Below are 7,176 nucleotides of genomic sequence, written 5' to 3' on the forward strand. Positions count from 1 at the left end.
AGAATCAAGTGCTAACTGTAAATACCCAGCGGTACAACAGTACAACGTTTAGTTAAAGTTCTGTGTGCATATGTGTGGGTTGTACCTGTATGTCAGACACCCACAGTATAAAACTTCCTATTATTTTAATAAGTCAACAAATATAATTGTTATATTAATTGTTATATGGCTGATAATTATAAATATCTAGCTTAGAAAAACATTTTTATTCTTTACTTTGGGTTTTTTCTGTGCTCGCTGGTTGAGGCCACATTTCTTTTTTTGAACACCATATTAGGGCTATCCTATCAAACAAAATATTACTACTTTTAAAATCTTAGTCTGTTTTCAAATCGCTACTTTAAGCTTAAATTTTGTAGTTCTGGTCAACAGATTTATGACATATTGTTTGAACTGTGGACACCAAAGCTATGGTGTCCAATCAAAAGGGTTTCGTAACATTTCTTCTTCTATTATCTAGTATTTTTTACAATCATAATCAATGGATCTTTGAAATCTTTTTAAAATTGTTTTTATAGTACAGTAATTTCACCGATGAGAATTAAGTTTAGCATTACTTACCAGCACCTGGAGTTCTTCTCTGTGGCGGCAGGCATGATGGGCTTTGGGCTGCTGTTTTTGTCTTGTGGTTTGGACAGAAATGAGTAAGCATGTATTTAAAGTCATGTTAGTCAAGCATTTAGTGTCTCATCATACTTGTCTTTAATTATGCAAACATGTCAATATAGTAATTAGACAAATTAGAGTATTACTTTTGATGATATTCAGACATTTTATTTCTCATGTTCTTAATATCAAGCATTTTTGAGCTGCTATATGGATGGAATTTAAAAAGAGTAACTTTAACTGTAGCCCAGAAAATCATCTCAAGGTTAAACTGTTGGTAACAGAAGAGAATGCTTTAAGGTGTGCTTTAAAATGTATGCAAAAAGACAGCATTGAGGGTTCATTTAAATCATGGAAAATCATGGAATATGTCCCAGATAATCCCATATTATATTCTCATTAGACAGACTGTGATACCGCATGCTTCTCTGAATCTCTGTAAACATACCAATGAAGCACTATATGCCTTTAAAGGGATTTTATTGTCACGTCCTGCAATTTGAACTCATCAACATGGTCTACAGCAAGTATCGGTTGACACCCTAATGTGGGATGCTAAAACTATGTTAGGTTAAAACCACAGCTCTTTCTATTTTATATTTGTTGCAGATGCACTGACTGATTGAAGTTTATGTTTAAAAATACAAAGAAAATCTGCTAGCACACCCACACAGAGTGAGAAAGAGAGGGGTACAATATCATATAAACTACAAGGAGAGAGATCTGATTATAATATATTAAGGTTAGTTAAATGAGCGGGTATAAAAGTAATAGAATAATATTAGTGTAGTTAGAGTTGTTTATACTTTTTGGGAAATTACTTCACAAAGACACAGTGAAGCTCCTTCCGATCGTCTCTATACTTTTACATCAACTCCCTGAATGCAAACTGTATCTGTAGTGCTCTTTCTTGGCATTGCGCTTAACTGTTGCTCACTCGTCATTTTCTCTCTTATTAACCTAGCTTCAAAACTTTCCTTTATCATCATGGTATGGCTCATCCACTTCATCCTTCTGTACGTTACTAGATTTATTAAAAGACGGTACCAGTGCAATTCTCCATTCCTCAGCCATCCTCTCACTCTACAAGATTGAGTTAAAAAAAAAAAAAATCTAGTTAAAAAGTCTATTTTTTTCTGTCTGTCTTACACGGATAGAATCAAATTATCTGCAACACACTGCTTTAATGTTTTACTATCAGTTTCAGGTGCATCACGCTGGCTGCTAGATAGGTGCTGAACCTACCAGTTAGCTCATTTCTGTCACTTTGTATATGTGTTTGATAGCTGAAGCATAAACTGAGCTAGCAGTTGTTGCATTAACAATAAGAGTCCAGTTTTTACAAAGCTACACTATACTTAGACTAAAAAATGACATAAACATGTACTTACAGCATACATGTGTAGTCTCTCCATGTAAGTCTGCTTTGTATGTATGCAACTAGCACTTGGTGCATACTAGGCAGCTGGTGGCTAAAGTCACTGGTACTGGCGCCACCTGGTGGTGAGCCTGTAATGCTTCATCCCAGGGTTAATATTAACAGACAGTCTGTTGAAAGAAGCTGTAACTCAGGAGTTTTCATGTGTTTTCAGTGCTTTGATGTCATGTCAGCTAGTAAATTATTAATTTCCATTTTATTTTATTGCTTCCAGTTATTTGTACATAACACTGGATTCATGAGTTGAGTGCTGATCCCTGCATTTCTTGCAGCTCAAACTTCTCAAACTGTTTTTACATTTACTACTAAAGTTTACAGATTGTTCCAGAATATGACAGAACCACTAATCAGAAGCTAATATAAGTAAAGGAAAACAATCATTCTTATTCACAAGTTGCAGGCTGATACATACAATACTGAGACTCTAAGCTGCAAGCAAAAAGCTGTATGCACTGAAAATACATGACTTAAATAACAAACTGTAATAGAAGCACAACTACAACTATTTCTAGAGTAAATCTTTCATGTTTTTTGTATTGTTAGATATAATAAGTGGACATTTTGTCATCTGCTGTGATTCTTAATAGTAAAAAAAACAAGCCAGTGTTATGCAAGACACATGTATAGTATGCACTTTCTCACCGTGTGCAACTAAGTTAGTATCACATGGTTTCATTGTTTTACGGTCATGACAGACACAGTGAATATTAGCTTAAATGCTCAAGCTATGAGATGATGGTTGATGCTTGACTCAGCTGTTGTCTTAGAGAGGCACAGCTCACCTTTGCTGTTATCTGCTATATATACAAAGCACAGCACAAGAAAAGCACAAACACTAATGACCACAGCTTTTTAAATCTCCAGTGTTATATGTAAGATGTTGGTGAGAGCTTCTAACTGAAACTGCTAACTTGGCATGAACAGGTTTAAGACTGGTGCTAGGTCAGAATGCATTAGGGACAAGCTAACTTGCATCTTGATTTGAACGTGGTGTTGCTTTTCTTGTACGCTGTTTCACTTTAACATCTGAGTAGATGATGTCATCTTCAGCATCATCTGAAAGACATAGAAACAGAAATTGATTTTTTTAGGTAGTCAAAAGATTTTACAATTATATATGAAAGACTTAACAATAATGTTAAGATACTGTCAGATTCAAAATCTTTTGGACAAACAGTTTGTGCTGTGTGCACCACCACAATGGATTCTAACAAAACAATCAAAATATGACTGAAGTCTAGATTTAAACTCAAGGGATTTAACAAAAGTGTTGCATCAACTTTTTTATGAGTTGGATCTATTTAACCCTGATGTTAGATGGCATCCCAAAGACCCTGATGACAGTATAAGTGATGCATACCTCCACCTCAGAGGCTCAGAGAGATCCCTCATGTAATCCCACCCCCACTTTGACCTCCTTCCTCACACTGCACTACTGTCTCACTGTCTTCGTACATGTCCTGCACCACCCTCATGTAGTTCTTGGGCACTCTTCTTCCTCATACAGTGCCCTGTTTTCTCTTGATCCACCAAGGTGCAGTGCACCTCCTTCTGGCCATCTCTATACTTCTCCATCAATATTGTCTCATTGGCTGTATCCCAATTCAGGGTCTGCAGCCTTAAAGTACGCAGCCTCAACGGTCCTCAAGGGCCGCGTACTCAAAGACCGCTAAGGCCGGAAGTGTGAGGCTTGTGAAATGGGACGGTCTAGCCTCCGTCTCGCTGCCCAGGTTGCCTAGCAACCATGATAGCGGGAAACGTGTGGTTGACAGAAATGAAGGAGAACATATTTTGTTCGTTTGTTTCTACATGGGCTTTGTGTGATTCAATAAGTATCTGAGGCTGAGACCACAGGACTGTAAAACATGATTGTTGGGCTTCATTTCTGTACTAGTAAATAACAAATAGTTAATGTTGTTCATGAGACTAAAGTCAGTGTAAATATGATATGACCAATATTATAGTTATTATATTAATCATTATTAGTTATTACAGCAGTGAGTTTGAACTCTCAAATCAAATGTGCAGGTCTTTCCTGCAGCTGCTTTCAGTTGCTGTTTGTTTGTGGGCCTTTCTTTCTGAAGTTTCATCATCAACAAGTGACATGTATGCTCAACTGGGTTAAGGTCAGGTGACTGACTTGGCTATACAAGAATATTCTACTTCGTTGCTTTAATAAGGGCCTGGGTTGCATTGACTATATGTTTTGAGTCATTGTTCATCTGTATTATGAAACGCTGGCGAATCGATTTGATTGCATTTATCTGGATTTGAGCAGACAGGACATATATGGGGGTTGCAGTCATGGTGCTCTCTGTCTGACTTGGCCTTTTGTATCTCGTTTTAAATACACTGTTCTCTGACAGGAACAACCGATAATCATTTTGTGTTTAAATTTCAATTTTGAATTAAAAAAACACATTGCAGTGCCATCCTTTCATGTTCAGAAACACGTTCTGCAGTAACCACAGAATTCAAGTGTCACTTGTTTCCTGCCATATCTTGCTTGTGCAGTGTGCACAACCTCTGTTGTTATATTTATAGAAACCCTGGTTAATGCAAAAACATGCATGGATATATGTGTAGAAAGGTGTAAGTGAATGAACTTCCATTAACACTGCGTCCCCTGTGTATATATATAAATATAAAGCAGAAAGTTTTTGTTACCAAAAACAGAAAAAATGTCCTGTGTTATTTATTTATTTATTCACTTTACTGTGTACACATTGTTTTTTTTTTTTTTTGGGGGGGGGGGGGGGGGGGGGGGTTAAAGACATTTCTATTGTAAATAGGGAAAAATAGTAAAAAAACAAAAACAACAACAACAAAAACAAACAAACAAAAACAAGGTAAATGTGCTGGTTCTTATATAGCACTTTTCTACTCTATCACATCACTTTATACAAGTTGCCTCATTCACACACAGCACTTTCCATTCACAAGATTCATACTACGATGCATCACAGAGCACCTTGGGGTTAGCATTTCACCCAGTGATATTTTGCATGTAAAGGAGAGAAGCCAGGGTTTAACCTTAAGCATTTGCTATGTACAGAGAAAATATATGTAATTTAATTTTCTCATGTTTCATTAGAAAATTAATTTGCATTTTGATGTGAAGTGGTTGTTGTTTTCTTTGTTTGTTGCTTCACTCTGACATCTGAGTAGACTACCTCCTCTTCTGCATCAACTGAAAGAAGTAAAAAAAAAAAAAAAGACATTTTAACTGTGCATAGTTAAAGAATAATAATATTGTTTTGTTGTTTTTTATATTATACAGAATGGTAAAATAAGGTACATATTCCCAATACATAAATGCACACTTTCCAATTTCTATTTTTTTTTCAAATATTTGTATTAATTATTATTGTTTTCAGAAATGTCAAGGTTTTTATACTAGTTTATAAAGACAAGAACATTAAGTGAACATGTATATTTTACCTTCATTAACGGTGATGGGGTTAGTTGTCTTATTGAAACATTTCATACCAAGAAATAGGGCCAAAACCAGAAGTAGAATGGAAATGCTTGTCACCACAACCACATTCACAACAGAGAGGTGAGAAACTGTATCTAGAAGATATAAAAAACAACATTAATACGGAACTGAGATAATGCACTCTCATTTAGAGGGCTACACGACCTCAAGCCCAAGATGCATACTTGAATTTGGTGCATAGTAAGTGAAAATAAAATAAACTAAAATAAACAAAAAAAAAAAAAAAAAAAAAGAATTTGGTGCATAATACTGTAAACATCTATAAACTAAAAATGGAAGCTAGATCATTTTCTTTCTTTTTTTCTGTAAAATGAATCAAAGCACACACTTATACCAAATAGCTACAACAAAATACACAAACCAAAAAAATATACATTTTAAAAGATATTCAGATAAAATAAAATGTCATGACTCTACCTGTACAGCTTCTAAGGCGGATGACTCTTTGTTCTCTGCTGACGTTGTTTTGAACAATACATGTCAAGTTTCCCATCAGCTGACCATGTAAGCTGATGGTAATGTTTAAAACGTTGTGTTTGTCTGTTTTCTTGGGTCTGGTCTGTATCAATGAGTTATCATGCAACGACAAGGTGAACTCTACTTCATCTCCTTCAGAGAAGCAGCTCACTGTCTTCTGTTCTGGTGACAAACATGTCTGTGATATAGCTGGTTCTGACACAGGGGCTGAAAAAAAAAATATAGTCACTTAAAAATGTGATGCCAACTGGAAACTGTTGCCTAGAAGAACTAGAAACTATTAAACAAATTACTTCTTTAGAGACATTAGTTGATAAATGTACTGCATAACTGTAGTTTACAAAGTATGTTTAAGAGCTGTCTACAGTAAAAGATGCAACACAGCAGTTGTATATGTCATCTATGCAACTAGTTATTAAGTGTATAAAAAAATAAAGAGTAGTATTACATCAAAATAATTGATATAAAAATACTATAGAAACTCTGCTTCCAGGGACTTTGAAAACTCACTAAAGAAAATGCAGGTGGCAAATTTTAATTTTTAGACAAACTGCTTGAAAACAAACATTTTTAATCTAGGCAGGAAACATTTAAAACGAATGGGGATTTGTAATGTACCCCAAAGGGTTGATTCTGTTCATCTGGACGGAACGTTTTCAAATGTTTCTCCCACTGAAAACGGTGAGCATGCATCAAGACATTTGTAATGAAATTTGTTTATTTTCTCCTTTACAGTAAATCTATATCATATGCATTATTGCTGTTACACATATATTATATGAAGAAAATGGGAATTGTTGTCTTACCTAGTATGTCCAATTCTACAATTATTTTGTGCAATGACAAACCATTAGATGAGTGTTTTTCCATCGTGTACTCTCCAGAATCATTTTTTGTTGCACTGCTGAGCATAAATGTTCCATTTGTGAAGAATGTAGAACGACTCTTGTATTCTTCATTTATATTTAGTAAGGAGTAATTTTTTAAGCTTAAAATAATATCCGTATTCTTCTTCAATCCGGTCATTGTGTTTAGACTAGTAGGTAAGTAAAAACTGAGTGGTTGTCCCAATATTCCAAAACACTTATGGGATCTAGGCTGAGTTAGATTACACTCTGAAAACCCTATAGAGAGAAAAAAGAAAAATATTAAAGAA

This window comes from Astatotilapia calliptera, chromosome 10 (genome assembly GCF_964374335.1).
Source record: "Astatotilapia calliptera chromosome 10, fAstCal68.1, whole genome shotgun sequence".
Taxonomy (NCBI): domain Eukaryota; kingdom Metazoa; phylum Chordata; class Actinopteri; order Cichliformes; family Cichlidae; genus Astatotilapia; species Astatotilapia calliptera.